This window comes from Heloderma suspectum, chromosome 1 (genome assembly GCF_057233095.1).
Source record: "Heloderma suspectum isolate Gila_16-S chromosome 1, 16-S_ref, whole genome shotgun sequence".
Taxonomy (NCBI): Eukaryota; Metazoa; Chordata; class Lepidosauria; order Squamata; family Helodermatidae; genus Heloderma; species Heloderma suspectum.
This window is the reverse complement of record NC_139458.1, coordinates 421,721,250-421,734,000: the sequence shown is the minus strand read 5'-3', so window position 1 is coordinate 421,734,000 and position 12,751 is coordinate 421,721,250. Positions and strand designations below refer to the sequence as shown.

The 12,751-nt window shown below is 44.3% G+C and overlaps 1 protein-coding gene and 1 long non-coding RNA gene across 19 annotated transcripts in view; one reads left to right on the top strand and one right to left on the bottom strand.

The window, feature by feature from the left end:
• NRXN1 (neurexin 1) overlaps positions 1-12,751 on the top strand; it is a 1,598,206-nt gene that overhangs the window by 25,488 nt on the left and 1,559,967 nt on the right. The window lies entirely within an intron of this gene.
• Positions 6,926-12,751, bottom strand: part of LOC146360253 (uncharacterized) — a 39,418-nt gene continuing 33,592 nt past the window's right edge. Inside the window, exon 2 of the long non-coding RNA XR_014786983.1 lies at positions 6,926-9,192. This is a non-coding gene — a long non-coding RNA (uncharacterized LOC146360253). The remainder of the gene's footprint in view (positions 9,193-12,751) is intronic.

Here is a 12,751-nt window from a genome sequence, read left to right as displayed (position 1 = left end):
AGTACCCAAAGGGGGACCCAAACAGTGTGAACATCTCTGCCTCATTTATTTAATTAATAATATTTAATTACAGCTTCTCAAAGCAGTTTATTTGCAAATAAATAAATAAATAAACAAACAAACAAACACAGTGAAGGCATTTCTGATTTTAGTTTTGTGTAAAGAGAATTAGAATTTTGGATTTGGGCATTTTAGTTAATTTGCATTTTGTTCACATCAATATTGTGGTCAGAATAAATGAAATATAATAGTGGAGTATAAGTGGCTCTCCTGAACGTTCCTTTTAGATAAAATTAGGGTCAGAACACACATTTTATTTGTCATGAGGGTGCCACCAAAAATGGTTTATTTCTATTTACCATTGAGATTAGGGCCTTGAGTATAAGTGGCTCTCCTGAATGTGTCTCCCCCACCCATCCCCATGACTACAAGGGACAATGGGAATGGGAATTTGGAGATTCACAGAGTGATAGCTCTAAATCAGCCTTCCATAACTTGGTAGCCCTTAGATGTTCTGGACTACAACTCCCAGCATTCTTGACCATTGGCCATGTTGGCTTGGGCTGTTGGAGTACAAATAATCTGGAGCATCCCAGATTAGGAAAGGCTATTCCACATGTGCGGTGAATAGAGATGGGCAAGCTACCCATGGCTCACATCTATTATTTAATATTTAATTGGACTGGCTTAGAAGTAAACAAAGCCAAATCCCAAGATATAGGGAATGGCTTTTCTCATTTCTTGAGTAATCCAAATTCAATCTCCCACCCTACATTTGACAGCCAGTGATTGCTTTTAAACCTCCCAGATGTTCAGCAGTTTTTGTGACTAGCTGTCAAACCCAGCCAGGTACACTGAGAGGTTTGCAGCCTCCCACCCCTGATCTCTGGCTGACTTTGACAGCTTTGCATGGCCAGGGGTAGCCCCACTTGGATTTCTTCTGGTGATGCTAAGAACGTTTAACTAGGGATTGTGGGATTGCAAACCTCCCCAATCCCCGCCTGAGGTTGGCATCTTCATGTAGCTAAGAGAGATCTGGATGGGTCTGTTTTACATTTATCATTGATTGGAAAGTCTTTGAAGCCCGCATGAACCCTGGCTGCAAATATTTCCCATGGCCAGGAGAGACCTGGCTGCACAACACTGTCATGGAGGTTGAGGTAGTTAGGGCTGGAAGGGAGATTAAGCTGGGAATTCTCCATAGCAAGTTTAAATCTGAAATGGAGAAGAATTCAGGGGGATGCAGTGCTTGCCTGTTATTCAAGGTGTTATGAGGTACTGAAGGTCATATTTGGGTCTGGACATTGTGAGCTTCACCAGCATCCCTACTGGTAATTAGGTCCAAACAACGACATGGGAGAGGAAAATCTCTTACGATGGGGAAGTCATTTTAACCAGCACCTCATGGTGAATGTCATGTTGCTCAATTTCAGTATGTGTATGTTTGTGTCACCATGGCTAAATTTTCTCCTGTAGCAATGAGTGCAGCTGCCATACCAGATTAAGCTGGGCAAAAGCACTCCTGGCCCTGGCCACTACCTAACCATCCAGGAGCAAAGCCATATCCATTTGTACCCCTAAACTGCAAACCAGAGTTTCCATTATGAGTGCCAGACCATCCAAGGCAGGTTGACATAGTATTGCAAGACTGGTGGTTCTACTGACCAAGAGCACTTTTTGCACTGTTTAGATCAAATTTCATTTCATTCATCCCAAGTGAATTACTGACTCCAGGCATCAATTCAGCACTTGAACAGCTCCCATGCAATGCACTGCAAAAGAATAGGGATGTTGGAGAAATCCGCTGCAGATTCAAATGAGGCCGGATTCTTTTGAATCTGGCCTCAGGAATCCATGGTGGATCAGCACCACTTACCTCTGCTCCAGGAGGATTGGAGGCGGAACGGCACTCAGCTGCTTCTTGCCAGCCAGAGCTGTTTGCCTCCTTCCTGCTGATCGCCATTTCTTTAAAATAAATAAATAAATAAATAAATAAATGGCGATCGCAGGATGTGCCCATGGGCTTATACACAAAATAGAGCCGTGAATCTTGCATATAAGCCTATGGACACATAGACTTATACGCAAGATTCATGTCTTTATTTGCATATAAGTCTATGGGCACATCCTGCCAGTCGCCTTTTTTTTTTTTTTTTAAGAAATGGCGATTGGCAGGGAGGGGAACAGCTCTGGCTGGCAGGTGGCAAAGTAAGTGGCCCCCAAGCTGGGCTCCCCCCCCCCCCGGAATCCTCACAAAGTGGAGCCACTCCGGAGGATTCCGGAGGGGAGGAACAGATTGCCTCCCCCCCATGGATTCCCCACTGGAACGGACGGTGGGGAATCTGTACATCCCTAGAAAAGAAAGACAAGAGTTGGCACTCATCAGCAGTTTGATAGCACCACACTCTGAATCCCCAGATTATATTTTCCATGGTTTCATGTAGATGCTAAAGATCATTGGGGACAGAATGGAATGCTGTGGGACACAACGACAGACACGTTGTGGAACAGGAATTCCCTAGCGAACCAACATAATAATATTGAAAGCTGCAGAGAGGTACAGCAAAATGAACAGGGATGAACTCCCCCTGTCTAGTTCCTAGTGTAGGTCATCCAGGCTGCTTCCATCCCATAACTAGGCCTGACGCCAAAATAAAATGAATCCACACAGGAAACCCTGGATTTGTGATTCCTCCACAGATTCTAGCACTCACAGCAGTCTAAAATCACACAGCAGTCTTTGGGTCAATCTGTCTCAGTTTCAGTTTCTTATCTGCCATATAAGAATAATGGTGACCTACTTCACAGGATTGCTGTTAGGAAGGAAACGGTAAAAGGCACAACTCTCCAAGGATTCTGTCCTGTGCAAATCCCATGGAAGTGAATGAGAGTTGTGTATGAGCACAAGTATATGAGATGTTCCTTTGCAAAACCCTTTACTATTGGGCTTGTGCAACACAAGTTGCCAGTGGATTAGCCTCGGTATTATAAAGCACCTTGCAAATTGAAGGCATGTATTCATGAAAACCAGTAATTGAATTTGTGCTTCAGATGGCAGCCTGCCCCCCACCAGCTTCCAGCTGAGTGTCATTTTTCATTGACATAGCACTTGTGATATGTGCCTTCAAGTGTGGAAAGAGAAAACACAAGAATATTCTGTTGATTGGGCACAGCAGAGAGTTCTCATTTTACTTAAAAGCAGAGAAACTTGATTCTTGTCTTTTTCTACCAGTGGCAATGTCTTCCTGTAATTAAGAGTACATGTAAGGCCATTACGGAGGGCAGTTCACATTACAGTGTACAAAATGAAGATGCATACAGCAAGCAGAATGTTTCCAAATTAACTCTTCACTCTCTTATAGCAACCTGGCACTCACTTTCCTTGTTCTCCTTACATGCTTTGAGATAGTGTGTTTAATAGCAGGGGTTTTGTTCTCACCTTGTCATCATACATAGATTCAGCAAAATGCCCTGTCCCCAATTTCATGGTTTCATTCTCTGCAAAATGGGGATGGGGTATTCAGTAATTTTTAGGGGGGGGGTGGGAGGTAGATGAACTTACTGGAGCTCTTCAAAGCTTTGTCAGGCTGGAGGCCACCATCTTAAATTTCCCAAAATGCAGCATTTGCTACAAAACAAATTGTTGAGCACATTGATGGAGGCCATTTTCCCTCAAAATGTGCCTGAAAATCATGCCCCAATCCATGAAAATAGAAAAGAGGGAAAACAGTTTCACTCCCTTTCTTACCAGTGACACCCTGCCCCCCCACTAAAATGCAGGCCAAACTTTCAGCCTTTCGAAACTTTGGCCCAATAGTAGATGTTTATTGTAAAAAAAATTCCAAGTTAAATATCCTGCACTTAGCAGTTTAAAATATGACAACTTTGTACTGTACATATCACCCATACATAAGCATATAGACAGAACAAAACTGGGCAGTTACCCAGTCCTTAGCTCCTACATGTGATGTGACCTGACTGTATCTTGAAATGTAGTGGAGGATATAATGTGCAACATGATACATCAGTCTAAATACAGTCAGAGCTTCCTAGTGGCAATGTTCATGATAACTGAGACACCTAAAACGTTCCCGCTCCATCCAGCTACCTTATTTCCCCTTTACCTGAACAGGGTTGTCTGTGACTCACTTGAACAAGACAGAAAACAGCAGCTTTATGTATAGGCCCTACTCAGCAAACAGATTTATACATCCCAGCTGAGAGTCTAGGGCTTCAAGAATTAGTTTATGGGTTATGGTCCCTGAAGTACCTCTCATGCCAAACTACACAAAGCAGTACCACAAAATATATATTTAGGCTTCAGCAGTATGCGAACCGAGAACTACCGGAAGTACAAGCGGGGTTTAGAAGAGGCAGAGGAACTAGAGATCAAATCGCCAACATTCGCTGCATCATGGAGAAAGCAAGAGAATTCCAGAAAAACGTCTATTTCTGCTTCATTGACTACGCTAAAGCCTTTGATTGTGTGGATCACAACAAACTGTGGCAAATTCTTAAAGTGATGGGAGTACCAGACCACCTTACCTGTCTCCTGAGAAACCTGTACGAGGGTCAAGAAGCAACAGTAAGAACCAGACATGGAACAACTGAGTGGTTCAAAATTGGGAAAGGAGTACGACAAGGCTGCATATTGTCACCCTGCTTATTTAACTTATATGCAGAGTACATCATGAGAAATGCCGGGTTGGATGAATCAGAGGTCGGAATTAAGATTGCTGGGAGAATTATCAATAACCTCCGATATGCAGACGATACCACCCTAATGGCAGAAAGCGAAGAGGATCTAAAGAGCCTCTTGTTGAGGGTGAAAGAGGAGAGTGCAAAAGCTGGTTTGAAACTCAACATTAAAAAAACTAAGATCATGGCATCTGGCCCCATCACTTCCTGGCATATAGAAGGGGAAGAAATGGAAGCAGTGACAGATTTTACTTTCTTGGGCTCCAAGATCACCGCAGACGGTGACTGTAGCCATGAAATTAAAAGACGCTTGCTCCTTGGGAGGAAAGCTATGGCCAACCTAGACAGCATAGTAAGAAGCAGAGACATCACCTTGCCGACAAAGGTCCGTCTAATCAAAGCTATGGTTTTCCCAGTAGTAATGTATGGCTGTGAGAGCTGGACTATAAGGAAGGCTGAGCGCCGAAGAATTGATGCTTTCGAACTGTGGTGCTGGAGAAGACTCTTACGAGTCCCCTGGACTGCAAGGAGGTCAAATCAGTCCATCCTAAAGGAAATCAACCCTGAGTGCTCATTGGAAGGACAGATAATGAAGCTGAAGCTCCAATATTTTGGCCACCTAATGCGAAGAGAAAACTCCCTGGAAAAGACCCTGATGCTGGGAAAGACTGAAGGCAAAAGGAGAAGGGGACGGCAGAGGATGAGATGGCTAGATAGCATCACCGATGCAATGAATAAGGACTTGAGCGTGCTCTGGGAGAGAGCGGAGGACAGGAAGGCCTGGCATGCTATGGTCCATGGGGTCACGAAGAGTCGGACACGACTGAACGACTGAACAACAACAAATTAGAGAATAACAACACTTTGCAATGATAAAACAAGCAAAACACATTACTATATACGATGCAAGTAGGATGATTAGAAGCATAATAGAAATAGTTCTTATTAAAATTAAAGTTATATTTCTCTCAACCATCAAAGCAGTCATCACTGAGATCTTATACTTATCTGTCTGAGAAGCATGATTGGCAGGGCTTAGGTAATCATGTTTGGTAGGCTTCTCGTTCTCCCAGGATCACTCTGCTCAACAAGCCAAGATCTTACTATTTATAACATTCTGTCCAACATTAGCTCCAGTTCCTTATCTTAAACATAAGTCAGTGTAGCTTGACTTAACCAGGAGCTTCAGACTCAGTCATAGCTCCATAATTTCAGCCAGGCTTATCGCTAACTTGAGAAGCACCCTTGCAAAGGTCCATCTCCTCACAAGATAAAGAGCTTTTCACTTCCAAAAACTAACCAACCCACCAATGGCAAGCTTCCTCAACTGAGGTCTTAAAATATAACCTTTTGTGCAAAAAGCTAGTTTATACTATATATTGAACTAATCAGTTTGTACTTACAGTAAGTACACACAAATTATAATGAATCATATTCCTATGCAATACAATTAATTCTTATCAACAATACACATTACAGTCATACTCTATGACAGTAGCAGCTTGAAAGCAGGGCTGACCTAAAACTATTTACCCTTTTCAGTTTCATGAGTATAGAAAAACACTTCCTGCTTTTGGCAATATTTTTTACTTACCATGAATACATTTGTGTTGTTTGGATGCTGTTCTTCTAAGCACCATGAACAGTATCCAATGCTGCTATTGCACCAGCAGGACCCTCCACTGGCACAATAGGAAGCTGGCACTTCCTAGAGCAACCCTGGAAATGAGCCGAAATGCTTGTTTCCAGAACAGGACAGGTCAGCAGAGCTCCCTTCTGCTAGCTCTGTTCTGTTCCTGAAATGACCCATTTTGGCTCATTTCTGGCTGCTTTAGAAAACGCTAGCTTCCTGTTGCACTAATGGTGGGTCCTGGTGGTACGCAGGCAGCATTGGATACTGTCCTGTTTCTGTTCTCCTTTCCAAAACTCAGATTCCTTCCCTACGCTGTCATTCAGTGCTCTTGCCACAACCAGGAGACAAAAAGGGGTATCAGAAAGGCTGAGTTCATTCATGATCTCCATGGATGTCAATTATAAGTGTGTAGAAGAAAATAAAATCATAGAACAGCAAGGTTCGAAGGGGCCTATAAGAACATCGAGTCCAACTCCCTGCTCAGTGCAGGGATCCAAGTCAAAGCATCCCTGACAGGTTGCTGTCCAGCTTCATCTTGAATCCCTCCAGTGTGGGAGAGCCTGCTACCTCCATAGGTAATTGGTTCCATTGCTGTTTTGTTCAGATTTCCTGATGATCGGCCGGAATCTGGCTTCCTGTAACTTGAGCCCATTATTCCATGTCTTGCACTCTGGGATGATTGAGAGGAGAACCTGGCCTTCTTCTCTGTGACAACCTTTCCAGTACTTGAAGAGTGCTATCATATCTCCCCTCACTCTTCTCTTCTCAAGGCTAAACATGCCCAGTTTCTTCAGTCTCTCCTCAGAGGTCTTGGTTTCCAGTCCCCTGATCATCTTCTTTGCCCTTCTCTGAAATTTTCCCAGTTTGTCTGCATCCTTCTTAAAATACGGTGCCCACAACTGGACAAAGTAGTCCAGATGAGGCCTAACCAGTGTTCAGTAGATGTGAACTAGTACTGAACAAAAAAAAAAATGTTAGGGACCTAACACTGACCTCTCCTCCCGAACTCCTGTTTGCTCTCCCTGTTTGCTCGCTCTGACCGCTCTCTGTCTGGGAGCTCCCTTGCTTGTATAGCCCATAGGCCAGCTGGGACAGCTTCCTCTGCTCTGCTGTGTTAGGAGTCAGGAAACAGAGTCTCAGCTAGGGATGGGCGGATTCCCTACCTGCTTCTCTGCTGGGGAATCCACCCTTGAGGGAAAGTGTCCCTCCTCCTGGAATCCTCGCCGGCTGGCTCTGCTCCATGGCGATTCCGCGGAGCTGCCGGCCAGCTCTGGAGCACCAGCGATACGGCTGCCATTGGCATGCTGTATCACTGGTTGAGGCTGACTCTGGACGCAAATGGCGTCCACTACGCCATTTGTGGTCATAAAGCTCTTAGATTAAGCTAAATGCAGCTGTAAATGGCTTAAATTAGCTTAAACTAAGGGCTTTACGGCCGCAAATGGTGTCTGCTACCCTATTGCATGAAAAACCACAGACGCCATTTGTGGCCATAAAGCTCTTAGATTAAGCTAAAAATGCTGCCATAAATGGCTTAATCTAAGAGCTTTATGGTTCAAATGGCATAGTGGATGCCATTTGCATCCAGAGTCTGCCTCAGCCAGTGATACGGCACAGCAGTGGCAGTGGTGAGGATCCGGCTGGGTAGGATTCTGCAGGGAGGCGGAGGTATGGGATCCTTTCCACCATGGACTCCAGAGGCCGGATTCAATAGAATCTGGCCTCATTGGGGTCCGTGGCAGATTTCTCTGACATCCCTAGTCTCAGCTTCCTGGCAGACAGTGTAAGAGAAGGGGTAGGTGAATGGCCGACTGAATGGCTGAGGGGGAGTTATTAGTATTGGTCCCGGATGCCAGAAAGAGAGAGATTGTTCCCTCTTTGGAGCAGCTAATACAAACTTTGGGGGCTTTATTTCCATAAGAGTGGGAAAAAAATGCTTGTATTAAACTTAGAATGTATTAGCTTATAATGGACACTCACAATACACTGGGTCAGTTTGGTACCATGATGATTCTGTCCACACAGAACTCAGAACTGAGTAATAGGGAAAAGATTATTTCTCTGCAATGGACAGAGTGTCAGGGGAAACTAGGAATGTCGTGGGCGCCTGACTGGGTCCATCGGGCCCCCTCCGCCCATGACCCCTGGACTGTGTCCGCCAAGACATGGTCCTCGCTTGCCTCCCAGTCATGCCCATTCGTGCTGTCCCAGACTCACTGCGATCCCGTCCCGTGAGCGCTCAACATTTTCCTGCCTTTGTTTTCTGCATAAAAAAAGGAAGTCTAAAAAATATGCATATTTAAATATGTGCAGTTTGGGGGCAGGAAAGCTTAATATGTGCAATATTAGAGGTATAATGATCACGGTGAATCCGGGGAACTTGCTGAGCTCGTGGGCGTCTTGACCGCGGGTCAGGGGGGCGAGTGGGGGCGGCGCTTCAGCAGGCTCCCAGAGAACCTGAGTTGGGGTGGGTTCTCACATCTCTAGGGGAAACATAATTTATATCAGGGTTCCCCACTGTGGTACCAATGGGTTCCTCCACTAGTGCTGTGAAGGGGTCCCCAAAGTGGTGCCCATGTGTACCAGCAAAACATTATTTTATTAAAAATCCTATATGTATGTATGTATGTATATGTACCATACATGGATTTGTATATATCCATAGCAATGAATACATATGAAATGCATACAATTATACATAGGCTTCAACAAAAGTAGACCAAATATCCAAATAAGTCTCCACATTTGAAGGTGGTGTCTATATGCCATCCCTTCAAACATTGATAGTGTTGTGAAGTCCTCAATCCATTGCATTATCTGTGAGCGTTTATCTTTCCAGTCTTGCAATATAAGTCTTTTAGCTGTCAAAAGGGAGTGGAAAATCCATTTGTTAATTTCCATGAAGCAGTTAAATAATTTAAAAGAGCATGTACATCAGTGAATATTAAAGACTGTTCCAGTACAAAATTTATCTGTGTAATAACCTTAACCCAAAAAGAAGCAACCACTGAAGACTGCCAAAGCATACATCTAAAAGAAGCATTAGCTCTGTTTCACCACCAGCAATTAGCCAAATTAGACGATCCCTTATTAAAGAGACTTTGTGATGTCTAATAGACATGAAACAAATGGTTTTTGCTGAATAAGATGTAGCCTAAGATCTGTAGACATGACAGGTATATGCCAAAGCAGAGATCCACTGATAAGGCATGTTGTGGTGGTGCCCACAGCCGTGTCTCAAAGTCCCAAATGTACCCATGGGCCCAGAAAAAGTTGGGGACCCCTGATTAGATTGTACATGGCAAATGGGTAACCACTGCATGTTCACACCTGTTGAAAAGAAAGAAAGAAAAAATTTGGAAAGGCCATTGGATTATTATTGCCTTTTAAAAAGAATTGAGAGGTCAGTATAAAAATGTGGAATATTAAAGTGACTTTAATTCTACTTCTAGTCTGTAAGAACTGGTACTACAACTGTGTTACTAAAAAGGCACTTAGAAACTGCTGTGAGGTCCAAATTGGATTATTATTTTTTACAGAATTACCGTTTTATGTTAACATTTGATCCTTGTAGGGGTCCATTCTCATTCAAATGTATAGCACCATTTTTAACAGACATAAATGAAAACCATAATTTCTCCCTTTGCCGTGATCTGAATAGATACGTGTTATCATTAATTAATACTCTCACCATTGAGTTTGCCTGTATTTGTTCAGAAAACAAACAATGCTATTTTCCATTGACAATGATACTGGAACGACCGAGAAGCTCATCTTAGCCCTGCTCTCCTTGCAAATATATCATGTCTGTAGCACTAAAAAATGCCTGCTTTTTAAAGTAGCCTGTCTGTAGCTTTCCACCCATGCATTGCAATTGATTTTCATGCTCCTTTTGCTATTTTCAGGTGCTCATCTGATGCACAAAATTTTTAAAATCTAGCTTGAAATGGCTAGTGAAATAATTTATTTGAAGGGCACTTGACATAACAGCTTAAATACATAAATAAATATGGACTCAATGCTGCCTGTGGGGTGGTGGGCTATACACACACACACACACACACACACACATCCTAACAAGGATGCGAAAAGGAATGGGATTGGTCACATAGATATTTGACTGTATACATCTGGTGCCCCTCCACTGATAGAAGGGTCTTTGATCCAGGAGACATGCCCATTGGAGGAAAGGTGGGATGGTGAACCATTGCCCCTCCCTCCTCCATTCTGGAAGGTTGGGGTATCCTTGGGAAGGAGCTGGTGTGGAGACTGCAGGGGGAGGGGAACTTGCCAAAATTCACCTCTCCCTTCCTCCAGTGGGAACCTCTGCTGGATTAGACTCTTCCATCAGCAGACAGATAGCAGTTGCATACAACCCATTATGTTCACATAGTGTCTCATAATCAGTTTATTTTGGGTTGGATTTTTATTTTTTGCCTCCTTGGTTTAGATGCACAGAAAATTATTTTTGAATTCAGTGTAAAGTTCTAGAAAAATGAAAGGAACAGTTGAAGCTCACTTGGAGACACTAGCATGGTTGCTTGAAGTATGAATACAAGTACAGTGCATCATTAGGGATGCATGAAAAATTTGCTTCAGTTTGTTTTTGATAAGGATATACCCCAATTGCTCCTTTCGGGCTGAACTCAGACACAATCTGCGGTCAAAGTCCATATATTTCCTCCCCAAAAGGGAATTATTTTCGACTACCTTTGGATCTTCTCAGTGTCATCCAGTGGAGCTTTTCTGAGTGCTTCATGGCCTGCTGCAACCTGGGCCTGGGAGAGAGATGGTGGAATCCTAATGCTGTGACAGGTTTGCACAACATTTTGAAGTTACAATCACTCAAATCCATCATGAATCAGACAGCACAATTAATGCAGTTCCATTAGCAAATGTGACCTGAGCACTGTGTGGTCCAGTTTTATTGGATGAGTTTCAGTTGTTGAGGCCTGAGGATACAGACAAGGTCTTGGCCAAGTCTGGTTGACCACCTGTGTGCTTGACCCTTGCCCTTCATGGCTTATTACATCTAATAGGGAGATGACATCTCGCTGGGTCCAGGAGGTTGTAAATTCCTCCTTGAGAGAGGGAGTGGTGCCAACCTCTTTAAAGGAGGCAGTAATTAGGCCACTCCTGAAAGAGCCTAACCTGGACCAGGATGATGTTAACACCTATAGACCAGTAGCTAACATCCCCTTCCTGGACAAGGTGATTGAGTGGGTGGTTGTCAGTCAGCTCCAGACACCCTTAATAAAACTGATTATCTAAACCCATTTCAGCTTCAGGCCTGGTTTTGGAATGGAAACTGCCTTGGTCATCCTGTGGAATGACCTTTATTGAGAGAGGGACAGGGGGAGTGCAACCCTGTTGATTCTCTTGAATCTCTCAGTGGCTTTAAATACCGTCAGCCATGGTATCCTTCTGAATAGATTGTCTGGGTTGGGAATTGGAAGCACTGCATTGTAGTGGTTCCACTCCTACCTGGATGGCCAATTTTAGATGGTGGTGCTGGGGGATTATTGCGCTTTGCCTTGCCAGCTATGCCATAGGGTTCTACAGGGCTCTCATCTATCCCCCATGCTGTTCAACATCTGCACCAGAGGTGTAGTATGAGGTGTAATCAATGTGTGGATGACACTCAGCTCCCTCTCTCCTTCTCATCAAATCCAGGTGTGACAGTGGTTGTTCTGAATCAGTGCCTGGGCATCATAATGGACTGTATGAGGGCCAGTAAACAGACTCAGTCCAGACAAGATGGAGATACTGTTAGTGGGTGATTTGTCTGCCCATGTAAGTGATGTTCAACCTGTTCTGGAGGAGGTTGCAGTTCCCCTAAAGGATCAGGTCCATAGTTTGCGGGCAGGGGGGGGCAGGCTCTTGAATCTGGCATTGTCACTTGAAGCACAGCTGGACTTGGTGGCATGGAATGTTTTGTCAGCTACATCCTTATCTAGAGTTAGCCTAGCTACAGTTATCCATGCTCTGGTAACCTCTTGTTTGGGTTACTGCAATGCATTATATGTGGTGCTATCTTTAAAAACGGTCCAGAAACTTCAGCTGGTACAAAATAGGGCAGTGAGATTGATAATGGGGACTGGCCAGTGTAATCATATTACACCAGTCCATTTCCAGGCCCAACTCTGAGTGCTGGTATTAACATTCAAAGCCCTAAATGGCTTGGGGCCAGGTTACTTGAAGGATTGTCTGCTAGGGATGGCGGAGAATTTCTCCACGAATCTTCGGGAGGCCGAGTGCCGACGCATTCGCCCCCCCCCGAAAGTGTTGGGGAAATTCTCCGCCGGCCCCCTGCCCCCCACGGGATGGGACTTACCTTCGGCGAATGTCCCTCTCGGCGGCGGGTCCCGGTGGCATTTTGGCGGCGTTTCGGCGGCGTTTCGGTGGGGGCGGCGGCCAGTC